Consider the following 13,186-nt stretch of genomic DNA (forward strand, 5'->3'; position numbering starts at 1 on the left):
TGACCTGAGCTCACCATTGCGCATCCATTCCAGATGCTTGTAAGTGACATCACATACATCACATATATCACATACATGCACGTGGACTGGATGCAAGAGGTGGATTAGCAGGATGAGAGTGCCAGAACAGGTTGATGTGTCTCATCTCTGTTTCTTTTCACCACTCTGCATGATAGATGAGAGGAGGATTCAGAGGTGGGACAGAAGAGCAGGAGGGTACAGTGGTGGGGCAGATGTGCAGAGAGGTACAGTGGTGGGGCAGATGTGCAGAGAGGTACAGTGGTGGGGCAGATGTGCAGAGAGGTACAGTGGTGGAAGAGATGAGAAGGGGGTTCCACAGTGAGACAGAAGAGCAGGGGGGTTACAGTGGTGGGCCAGATGAGAAGGAGGTTTTGTGGTGGGACAGAAAAGCAGGGGGGTAGAGCAGTGGGGCAGATGTGAAAGAGGTGTATTGGTGGAACAGATGAGCAGGGGGTTACAGTGGTGGGGCAGGAAGGCAGGGAGAACAGAGGTGGGGCAGAAGAGCAGGGGGGAACAGAAGTGAGACAGATGTGCAGGAGGTACATTGGTGGGGCAGGTGAGCAGATGGGTTCAGTGTTAGGACAGATGAGAAGGTGATTCAGTAGTGAGACAGTAGAGCATGGGGATATGGTGGTGAAGCAGATGTGCAGGGACATACAGTGGTGGGGCAGATGAGAAAAAGGGGTATATCGATGGGGCAGATGAGCAGGAAGGTTACAGTGTTGGGGCAGATGTGCAGAAAGTACAGTGGTGGGAGGGATGAGAAGGGGGTTCAGCGGTGGGACAGAAAAGCAGGGGGGTATAGTGATGGGGCAGATGAGCAAGGGGTTACAGTGGTGGAAAAGATGAGCGGGGCGGGTTCACTGTTGGGGCAGATGAGAAGGGGGTTCAGTGGTGGGACAGAAGAGCAAGGGGGTACAGCAGTGGAGCAGATGTGGGAAGGAAGTGCATTGGTGGGACAGATGAGCAGGGGGTTACAATGGTTGGGCAGAAGAGCAGGGGGTACAGAGGTGGGGCAGATGTAAAGGGGAGTACAGTGGCCCGGAAGAGGAGAAAAGAGGTACATTGGTGGGAAAGATGTGTAGGGGGGTACAGAAGTGGGGCAGATGTGTAGAGGGGTACAGAGGAGAAAGGAGGTACATCGGTGGAACACATGAGCAGGGGGTTACAGTGGTGGGGCAGGAAGGCAGGGAGAACAGAGGTGGGGCAGAAGAGCAGGGGGGAACAGAAGTGAGACAGATGTGCAGGAGTTACATTGGTGGGGCAGGTGAGCAGATGAGTTCAGTGTTAGGACAGATGAGAAGGTCATTCAGTAGTGAGACAGAAGAGCATGGGGATATGGTGGTGGAGCAGATGTGCAGGGACGTACAGTGGTGGGGCAGATGAGAAAAGGGGTACATTGATGGGGCAAATGAGCAGGAAGGTTACAGTGTTGGGGCACATGTGCAGAAAGTACAGTGGTGGGAGGGATGAGAAGGGGGTTCAGCGGTGGGACAGAAAAGCAGGGGGGTATAGTGATGGGGCAGATTAGCAAGGGGTTACAGTGGTGGAAAAGATGAGCGGGGCGGGTTCACTGTTGGGGCAGATGAGAAGGGGAGTGGTGGGACAGAAAAGCAAGGGGGTACAGCAGTGGGGTAGATGTGGGAAGGAAGTGCATTGGTAGGACAGATGACCAGGGGGTTACAATGGTTGGGCAGAAGAGCAGGGGGTAAATAGGTGGGGCAGATGTAAAGGGGAGTACAGTGGCCCGGAAGAGGAGAAAAGAGGTACATTGGTGGGAAAGATGTGTAGGGGGGTACAGAAGTGGGGCAGATGTGTAGAGGGGTACAGAGGAGAAAGGAGGTACATCGGTGGAACACATGAGCAGGGGGTTACAGTGGTGGGGCAGAAGAGCAGGGGGAACAGAGGTGGGACAGATGTACAGGAGGTACGGTGGGGCAGATGAGAAAGGGGGTTACAGCAGTGGGGCATTTGAGCAGATAAGTTCAGTGTTAGGACAGATGAGAAGATGGTTCAGTGGTGAGACAGAAGAGCTTGGGGGTACGACGGTGGTGCAGATTTGCAGGGAGGTACAGTGGTGGGGCAGATGAGCAGGGGGTTACAGTGGTGGGACAGAAAAACAGGGGATTACAGTGGTGGGGCAGCTGTACAGGGGGTTACAATGGTGAAACAGATGAGCAGGGGGTTACAGTGGTGGGGCAGATGTGCAGGGGGTTACAATGGTGAAACAGATAAGCAGGGGGTTACAGTGGTGGGGCAGATGTGCAGGGGGTTACAATGGTGAAACAGATGTGCAGGGGGTTACAGTGATGGGGCAGATGAGCAGGGGGTTACAGTGGTGAGGCAGATGAGAAAAGGGGTACATTGGTGGGGCAGATGAGCAGGGTGTTACAGTGGTGGGGCAGATGAGAAAGGGGGCACATTGGTGAGGCAGATGTACAGGGGGTTACAATAGTGGGACAGGTGAGCAGGGGGGGGTACAGAGGTGGGGCAGATGTGCAGGGTAGTACAGTGATGGGGTAGATGTGCAGGGGGTTACAGTGGTGGGGCAGATGTGCAATTGGGGCTGATCAGAGGTGTGAAGGTGCAGGATGTTAATTTCTCACTACTACTCGTAATTAAGAGTGGGAAGTTTACATTTATTTTTGTTATAAAATCGGCACACTCAATTTCTTTGAAAACATTTTTCGGCACACTGTGATAAAAAAGGTTGTCTACACCTGGTACAGGTATATGAAGTCATATAAACACACCTGACAACTAAAAAAAAATATATATATTTTTTTTAATTAAATGTATCCCCCTTACGAATCAGCCCTTTTTAACAGCTTCTTCTTCTCCCCTATACTATTTACCTGATTTTTTTTTATCAATTCTATTTTTTCCAATAGAATATACATACAGTATATATTCTATATACTTTGTTATCTTAAGAAATTATAAATGAACTATAACGGAAATGTAAAAATTACTTTGACCCATAGAGGGGTGTACAGGTGTGAGAGCTAAGCTGGTTAAGCCTATATATACTACTTCAGAATGTACATTTCTCTGACTCTAATTTTCTTCTCACTGCCAGGTTTTGCGTAACACTGCAACATTTCCAACAGCTAATGTTTCCAGAGATCCACATACAAAATACCCATTGCAACAATTAGGAAACTGTTTAATGCAGACCCTTGCAGAGCAGCAATGATGTCCTCATGCCTGGCAATCAGTCTTGGCCTCATTAGCTGCATGTCCAGATGTTTCTACACATGGCTATACATTGTAAAGGAACAGTCACTGTGTGGTCCCTGGCTTATGACAGGTCCCTTATGTAATAACACTTCCATGCAGTGTCCCAGTTACACTTACAACATTTTCCTCTAATTAGAAATAGAACTATTATATGTAAAGCCTGTATTTATTTATTTATTTTTTTGGTGAATTTCCTTTGGTTATTTAGTTCAGCAATTACAACCAGATTTTTTAATATTTTATTGATTTGTTTTTGGTTTATCTCGGCATACCATAATTTTTATATGGGGTTCACTCACAATGAAATTTAAAAGGTAAAATAAAAAATAAAAAAGTACCATTAGATAAAACTGAGATACAAGAAGTTTGTTTTATAATACGAAGAGATTAAAGTGGAAAATTGCCTTTCTAGCTAAAGTTATTAACTCTTTATTGGAGGGCTCAGTGTTCCCTCCACAAACACTCGAAGCGCACATCTCCCTCATCTCGAAGCCTAATAAAGACCCAACTTTATGCGCAAACTACAGGCCTATCTCCCTAATTCTTGTTGACTTAAAAGTTTATGCTAAGGTGCTGGACAATAGTTTGCAAAATCTATTGCCCCACTTAATTCACCTGGATTCGGTCGGATTCCTGAGTGGTCGGGAAGCTTGGGACAATCCTTTGAAAACCCTTAAGCCGCGTACACACAGGCGGATTGTATGGCCTACTTAGTCCGTCATACAATCCGACGGACAGTCCGTCATACTTTCGAATAAACGGACTTGACCACACACGGATGCACAAACAGTCCGTCGAAAGCTTGCGCGATGACGTGTACAGCACGTACGACGGGACTAGAAATAGGAAGTCCAATACACAGCAATGCAACCTTCTGCCGTGTAAATCCTTTCTGAGCATGCTCCATTCTTAGTCCGTTGAACTAGCATACTGACGAGCGGATTGTCCGCTGAAACCAAAGTACGACGGACAGAATTTTGAAAATTCCGAAATACTTAGTACGCCAGACTGCACGCTGAAAAAGCCCACACACGAGCGGACTGTCCGCTGAAATGTGTTTCGACGGACTAAGTAGGCCATACAGTCCGCCCGTGTGTACGCGGCATTCTTCTTACTGAGTACACCCACACTCATGACATACCTCTATGCCTCCTAACGGTCGATGCCGAGAAGGCATTCAATCAAGTTGACTGGTAATTTCATTGCTTGTCATTACAGCAGATAGGATTGGGCCCTCATATGCTATCGGTGATCATGTCTTTGTATTATTCCCCATCTGCTAGAATTAGAATCAACAGTTTTTTACCTCTGTTCTCTCTCATTTTCTATATATATACTGGAACACGACAGGGATGCCCTTTGTCCCTTCTTCTTTACGTTCTTAATATGGCACATCTGGCTGTTGCTCTGCAAAGCAACTCTAATGTAAAGGGTATTACGGTGGGCCCTATACACACTAAACTTGCCCTATTCACAATCCGCTTGAGTGTTTTCGTCATATACCGCTTCCTTCCAGTCTGAATATAGATATCAGATATTCCCACTGCTGACAACCACAACCAAGACAATACTCGTTCGGTTACTCACCATGAACTTATTTATTTGAGATGAATATATACAGCAGACTGACAATACAAACTAGTTATCTAATCATTTACCCAGACTAGGTGACTCAGAGATATGACCTTTCCAGGTAGACTTGCCGTCTCCTCACTCACAACTTACAATACACATAAGTATAAACACATCCCCCAATAGTTTGCTAGGAGACAAAGGTGTGTTAATGAGCACAATCAACTATTGGGTGAAAGACCCGGGCTTTCCAGATCTCATTAATCAGCATTGCTTTTATATACATCTGTCCACTGAGTCCCAAGCTGGCAGAGACCATCATGGCCTCCTTAATAATGTCCTTTTCCATTACATAACAGAATATCTTCCTAAATGCTTGTAGCTTCCTCAAATGCCAGGTTCCATAGTCGGTAAGCGAGAGGCTAGCATTCAGTCCCCTGCAAAAGCCTCTGTCCCAGGTGAGTCTATCACAATCTGCTTTTATTTGTGACACAACGACACATGTCCCTGCTCTCAATAAAGTTACAGTGGTGTGAAAAAGTGTTTGCCCCCTTCCTAATTTCCTGTTCCTTTGCATGTTTGTCACACTTAAGTGTTTCGGAACATCAAACCAATTTAAACAATAGTCAAGGACAACACAAGTAAACACAAAATGCAATTTGTAAATGAAGGTGTTTATTATTAAAGGTGAAAAAAAATCCAAACCATCATGGCCCTGTGTGAAAAAGTGATTGCCCCCTAAACCTAATAACTGGTTGGGCCACCCTTAGCAGCAACAACTGCAACCAAGCGTTTGCGATAACGTGCAATGAGGCTTTTACAGCGTCCTGGAGGAATTTTGGCCCACTCATCTTTGCAGAATTGTCCTAATTCAGTTACATTAGAGGGTTTTCGAGCATGAACGGCCTTTTTAAGGTCATACCACAACATCTCAATAGGATTCAGGTCAGGACTTTGGCTAGGCCACTCCAAAGTCTTCATTTTGTTTTTCTTCAGCCATTCGGTGGTGGACTTGCTGGTGTGTTTAGGATCATTGTCCTGCTGCAGAACCCAAGTTCGTTTCAGCTTGAGTACACGAACAGATGGTCGGACATTCTCCTTCAGGATCTCTTGGTAGACAGCAGAATTCATAGTTCCTTTTATCACGGCAAGTCTTCCAGGTCCCGAAGCAGCAAAACAGCCCCAGACCATCACACTACCACCACCATATTTTACTGTTGGTATAATGTTCTTTTTATGAAATGCAGTGTTCCTTCTACGCCAGATATACTTGGACACACACCTTCCAAAGAGTTCGACTTTTGTCTCATCGGTCCACAGAATGTTGTCCCAAAAGTCTTGGGGATCATCAAGATGTGTTGTGGAGAAATTGAGACGAGCTTTGATGTTCTTTTTGCTCAGCAGTGGTTTTCTCATTGGAACTCTGCCATGCAGGCCATTTTTGCCCAGTCTTTTCCTGATGGTGGAGGCATGAACGCTGACCTTAACTGAGGCAAGTGAGGCCTGCAGTTCCTTGGACGTTGTTGTGGGGTCTTTTGTGACCTCTTGGATGAGTCGTCGCTGCGCTCTTGGGGTAATTTTGGGCGGCCGGCCACTCCTGGGAAGGTTCACCACTGTTCCATGTCTTCGCCATTTGTGGATAATGGCTCTCACTGTGGTTCGCTGGATTCCCAAAGCTTTGGAAATGGCTTTATAACCCTTTCCAGACTGATAGATCTCAATTACTTTCTTTCTCAATTGTTCCTGAATTTCTTTGGGTCTCGGCATGATGTGTAGCTTTTAAGGATCTTCTGGTGGACCTTACTGTGTCAAGCAGCTCCTATTTAAGTGATGCCTTGATTGTGAACAGGTGTGGCAATAATCAGGCCTGGGTGTGGCTAGAGAAATTGAACTCAGGTGTGGACAACCACAGTTATAGTATGTTTTAACAAGGGGGGCAATCACTTTTTCACACAGGGCCATGATGGTTTTGATTTTTTTTCACCTTTTAATAATAAACACCTTCATTTACAAATTGCATTTTGTGTTTACTTGTGTTGTCCTTGACTATTGTTTAAATTGGTTTGATGTTCCGAAACACTTAAGTGTGACAAACATGCAAAGGAACAGGAAATGAGGAAGGGGGCAAACACTTTTTCACACCACTGTAGATGTTCAGAAATTTGGGTTAGTTAGCAATTTTAAAGTAAATTATAACAAATCTGAATCTTTAATATTTCATTATCGGCGATGGCTTTTCAACACTTTTCGTCAACTTTTTCGTTTAAGACCGATTCTACCTCTATGTATTATCTTGGGTTTCAAATACCTGCGGAAACATCCCAGCTCTTCTCCCAGAATTTTACTCCCCTGGTTCCCAGAACAGAGGCTGACTTATCATCCTACTGCTCCAGAGGGCTTTCTTTTTTGGGGAGGGTGAACGCCCTGAAAATGTATGTTCCATATACGATAAAGCAGCAGTACTTACTCACGTATCAGACTGGTTCCATCATTCCTCTTTTAAGTTTTGGGTCCGATTGGAAAACCATATGAATCCTATCGATCTCTGTGCCCTTCCATGGACCCCATCCACTCTTTGAAATGGCTCATCTCTCCTTTCAGACCTACTTCGTCAGATGATCCAAATGTGGGATCACTTGATGACCACTGGTATCTAAACCTTTTGGACCCTTGACTCCCATTTTGGGACTCCGGCTTTTCCACTGGCACTGCGTGCAATGGGGTATGGGCCTTTGAATAAGGAAGGTTATAGGAGACTCGCTCAAGTTCTTCACGCAGATCTGTCACCAACGACAGCTACTCCTTTCACATCATTAGCATACCACCCAACACAATGGTTTCAGAGACAACAAGCAATGTCTTACATTCATATTATTCCTTCATTGTAGGATGTTCTTGCCGACCCAACGGGTCTTGAAGATATGTTCCTTCAGGAAGACCCTCCAACTCATGTAGTCTCCCAACTTTATTCATTATTACTAAATATTTTGTCCCCTGACCTTCCTCCTTACACGTAGGTATGGGAATCAGAGCTACATCATTCCATTTCTCTCACAGTTTGGCAAAAGTGTTTTATCCTAACTCATAAATTGTCCCTTGTCAAACCTTCTTTTTTTTAAATTAGAGATAGCTTGGAAGAGTTAGAGTCTCTGTAATGCCGCATACACACGATCTGACTTTCTGGCGGACAATTCGATCGTGTGCGGGCTCCAGCGGACTTTTGGGAAGAAATAAGACTGGCTTCAAATTTGCTGCCGGACTCGACTTTTAGCGGACAATCCGTTCGTCTGTGTGCTAGTCCGATGGACTAAAACCAACGCTAGGGCAGCTATTGGCTACTGGCTATGATCTTCCTTATTCTACGTCATCACGTTCGAATCCGTTGGACTTTTGGAGTGATCGTGTGTGGCCAAGTCAGTTAGTTTGAAAGTCCGGCGGACCTCAACTGCAAAGTCTGTTGGATTGTCCGCCGTGTGTACGCGGCATAAGGATTTTATTACTATCTCTAACGGCTGTTAAAAAAATTCCTTTTACTTCTTATGTGATCACTGAGAATACATTTCTACAAAGGTGGCAAGGCTGGTAATTAAAGCGGAGTTCCACCCACATGTTAAACTTTGTGCAATACCTTGCTGCGGCGAGGTACGTAATTTCTGGCCATGCATTGGCTCCTGGGATATGAATTTCATCAATCTAAGGAGTCAATGGGCCTTCTCCATTTGTTTGTGTGCTGCGCTTTGGAAGATATGCACATGCACGAGATTGGGATGCTGGGTAGCTAGCAGTGCCATATCACGGAAGAAGAGACAAGTCGGCTTCACATTCCAGAACTGAAGATGGGAGGGCACTCCCTGGGGAGAGCTGAATAGGTATTTTAAAAACAAAAAGAACAATAACATACTGTGGGGAAAATAATTATTGGATCCCCTGCAGATTTTGTAAGTTTGCCCACTTACAAAGAAGGGTCTATATTTGTTATCATAGGTGTATTTTAAATGATAGAGACAGAATATCAACCAAAAATCCAGAAAACACACATGATACAAATGTTATAAATTGAGTTGCAGTTCAGTGAGTAAAATAAGTATTTGATCCCCAAGCAACTTGGTGGAGAAACCCTTGTTGGCAAGCACAGAGGTAAGATGTTTCTTAGATGAAGCTGGCTAGGCCACTCCACGACCTTAATGTGCTTCTTCTTGAGCCACTCGTTTGTTGTCTTGGCGGTATGTTTTGGGTCTTTGTCATGCTGAAAGACCCATCCATGAGCTATCTTCAGTGTTCTGACTGAGGGAAGAAGGTTCTCATCCAAGATTTTACAATGCATGGCCCTGTCCATTGGCCCCTTGATGTGGCAAAGTCGGCCTGTACCTTTAGCAGAGAAACAGCTCCAAAGCATGATGTTTCCACCTCTGTGATTGACTCTGGGGATGGTGTTCTTAGGGTCATAGTCAGCATTTAACCCAACACTTCATATTCCTGATTTGTACCTGCTGTACCATGTACTTGTATGAGAAAGTGTCCTGTTCTCTTTTTATATTGCATCCTTTATGTGAAATCCCTGGTGCTCCTGCTAGTCCTCTTGCTTTCCTATTAAAAACAGATAACACTGAGAAGGAGAGCACACTGTGGTCAGTTCTCTAGAGTTCTATAGCTATGCTGGGAACTCAGTGTACTCTCCTCTAATGATAAGACTTGTTCTGAAACGCCCCTGCTGCACAGCCATTCACTGGGAAGTTCAGTGTTCCGCTACTTCTCCTCCCCCAGCTCTTATGCAGCTGAGAAGAGAATATGTGATCACGTCTAAAAAAGTTAAAAAAGGTATTTACCGTATATACTCGAGTATAGGCCGACCCGAATATAAGCCGAGGCCCCCAATTTACCCCCAAAAAAACTGGCAAACTTATTGACTCGTGTATAAGCCGAGGGTAAGACATGCCTGTCCATCCCTGTGTGTGTGTCCGTCCATCCCTGTGTGTCCGTCCATCCCTGTGTGTCCGTCCATCCATCCCTGTGTGTGTGTGTCTCCATCCATCCATCCATCCCTGTGTGTGTGTGTATCCGTGTGTGTGTGTGTGTGTGTGTGTGTGTGTGTGTGTGTGTGTGTGTGTCCAGCCTACCTGTGTCCTGAGCCTTTGTCCCGAGCCTCCGTCCCGTGCCGAGCCTCCTTGCCTCCGTGCCTCGCCGCCGTGCCTCGCCGCCGTGCCTCGCCGCCATGCCTTGCCTCCGGTCCCGTCCCGTCCCGTCCCGTGCCGTGCCGTCCTGTGCCTTGCCTCCGTCCCGTGCCCTCTTCGTTCGTCGGCGGCCATTGTAAAATTCAAAAGCTGCGCCGCCGCCTTCGCCTGTGATAGGCGGAACACTGAATTTCCCAGCAGCCTGTGTTCCGCCTATCACAGACGTCGTATCATCCTCGTCCGTAGTACGAGGATGATACGAAGTCCGTGATAGGCGGAACACAGGCTGCTGGGAAATTCAGTGTTCCGCCTATCACAGGCGAAGGGGGAGCCGGAGGCGCGGCTTTTGAATCAGAATGGCCGCTGTCTGTCTGCTCGACACGCTGATCGAGCGGGCAGACAGCGATGACTCGAGTATAAGCCGAGGGGGGCACTTTCAGCCTCAAAAAAGAGGCTGAAAATCTCGGCTTATACTCGAGTATATACGGTACAATGTTTTTATATCTGTAAGTAGCACTGACTCCTGAATAAGCGGCTAGTTTTATTGGGCTTACCGTTAAATTTTTGACCTTGTGTACGTCTAGGGGTTTCCCGAGGTATATGGCCCAAAGAATTGCAGAAACTGACATTGGATCCACTTTTGGGATATTTATTTGACAACAAGTAGACAAAACAGTCTCTCAATAAAGGGTAGAGGGTTAGGTAGGAAGTTCAGGTACTCTTGGAACTGCAAAAAATAGGAAGTCTCTCACTATAGAAATCCAGAGAATTACCACTCACAACTGGATTCTCACAGCTACCGGATAGACCTCCTCTCACTGGGTCTAGCAGCCGATAGAGTGTTTAGATAAAGCAAAGTCTCTGCCACAGACTTGAATGTAGAACACTTGGGAATAAAGTCTCTGCCACAGACTTGAATGTAACTGAAGGATGTAGATAAATTTAGAGAGCTATCATACGGTACCAGTATCTCGCAGCCAGTCCGGCGATACCGTATGAGTGTAGATTTGCTTGGTGTCCTTCAACTGAGCCTCCAGGCTCCTTCTGAGAAGCCAGCCTTATGCGTGGCCTTCTCCCAAAGTGTCCTCCCCTTGTTGCTTCTCCAGTTGCTGGGCCTCTCCGCAGATGAGATGGCACCGGACCACCTTTGAATCCTCCTCCCAGTTATTTTGCCTTGGGCTAGCCAGCCCCGAGACTTGAAATTGGATGGATCCGCACCCCAGGCCACGAGGGCCATGGGGGCTGGTCAGAAGGACCAGGACCAAGCAGACAGAAAGATCTTCTGGACCCGAACCCCGGAAGCACGTGATCTCAGTACCTTAAGTACCCTCTCCCAGAATGCACCGCAAGATAACACTCCCACTGGGCTGGTTCAGAGAAAGAATGTCACTTAATATGCCTAGCTAAACTGCGTTCTCACACTTGCCAGTGGTGACAGTGACACCTGTGGCCAAGCAGAACCCAGTGCAATCCAGCTAAACTGGTACCGTAACCATAATTTGGTATAATTAACCCTAAAACCCAACTGTGGCTTTAGGAATTTTAAATAGAAAAAACACATAGAGTGTGCTCTTCAGGAGCCGGCGCTACATATACAAAAAATGTTTTGCCTTTCATTTCTATTTTAAACTGAATGGGTTGTTTTATAATTACTTTAAAGCAGAACTTCATCCAAAAGGAGAAGTTCAGCCTTTCCTCCTCCTCACCTCCCCTCTACCACATTTGCAATTTTTTTTAGTTTTTTGGAGGGGGTTACCCCTGATTTGCACAGGTACTTGCTCCTACTTTTGGTCATATCTGATATCTGCAGTGATCTGAGCCGGAGTTTTGCCCTCCCCTCCTTCCCCCCACAGTCTCTTGTGACACATAACAGGTCAGAAAAGACTGTGGGACCAATCACGGGGCACAGTGCAGCTTGCGCATGTGCAGCAAACAGCCAGCTGTGAAGCCACAAGGAATCACAGTCGGCTGCACACAGTTAAGATGCCGGCGCATGCTGCAACCGAAGACTGACAAAGAGCCGGGTAGGGTGAGGACATTGTTGGATCCTGGGCCAGGTAAGTGTGCGTTTTTTAAAAGTCAGCAGCTACAGTATTTGTAGTTGTTGACTTCTAAACTTTTGTTTACAGGCTGGAGCTCCCTTAATTAGTAACAGCACACTGGTGGCTGCAGCCTGACATCTCTAATGCCTTCACTATGTTGGAAGCCGCAATATTACCCTCTCTTGAACTGCTCCAGTCCTTGCTGTGTCAAAGACAAAAAAACCCTGACTAACGTACCACCTTCAGTGAATGATAGTGCCTGTCACTGAAATTGCCAAACCACATTTAAACTCATTGGGATAAAGACACAGAACAACAATAGTCCAAAAATCCCCTTCGTTTTGGAAAAGGTAAATTGTTGTTCATTTTTTATTCATTTCATTTCTCTCATACAAAAGAGAGCTTCAAGGCCAAAGATAACTGACATCCTTATTTAAGTGGTGGATGAGGCATAGTGGGTGCAAAGGTGGTAAAAGTCATTGGGCGCCAGACACTTCTTGGATGTAAAGAGGTTTTATTTATTTGACAGTCCTTTTTATATTTTGTAGGGGAAAGAGGGTTAGGGCCAGGAAACCCTTAAGTAGTTGCAATTTCAAATGGCAGACTCAGAGACTCCGAAACTTCAATAGGAGAACAGCCCCAGCAAGGCGCCACTTCTTCACATGCAGGATTGCTGTCTCCTATGGTAACAGAACTTAAACAGTTCCTAATTCAAAGTAACAGTTCTCTCAGCTGTACTACAACTTCTCCTTGTAGTTCTTCAGCCCCTTGAGCTCCTGGTCTCTCACTGGACCCTCTGATTTGCTAACTCTGAATCCTGTGAGCTCCTGAAGGCTTCTGCGGTGGTATCTCCCTCAAGCGTCACCCACGCTTCCCTGCTGGGTCCCTAGCGTGGCACTTCAGATACCTTCAAGCTTCACCTCTGCTGACCGGCTCGGTCCCTGGCTTGACACACAAGGCTGCTCTGCAAGCATCACCCCTGCTGGTTGGGTCCCTGACTTGATCACCGCCTGAAGTTTCCTGATTCTCACCGTGCCCGTTCGGTGAGAATACTGCTCCAATACTTGCTTCAGTTACTCACTGTGGTCCCTGGTACAGGTGATTGGTCCCTTTGTGATGACAGCTTCCCTTCTACCCCTG

Source organism: Lithobates pipiens, unplaced genomic scaffold (genome assembly GCF_037356315.1).
Source record: "Lithobates pipiens isolate NorthernLeopardFrog02 unplaced genomic scaffold, aLitPip1_a1.2 Scaffold_8, whole genome shotgun sequence".
In the NCBI taxonomy this organism is placed as follows: Eukaryota; Metazoa; Chordata; class Amphibia; order Anura; family Ranidae; genus Lithobates; species Lithobates pipiens.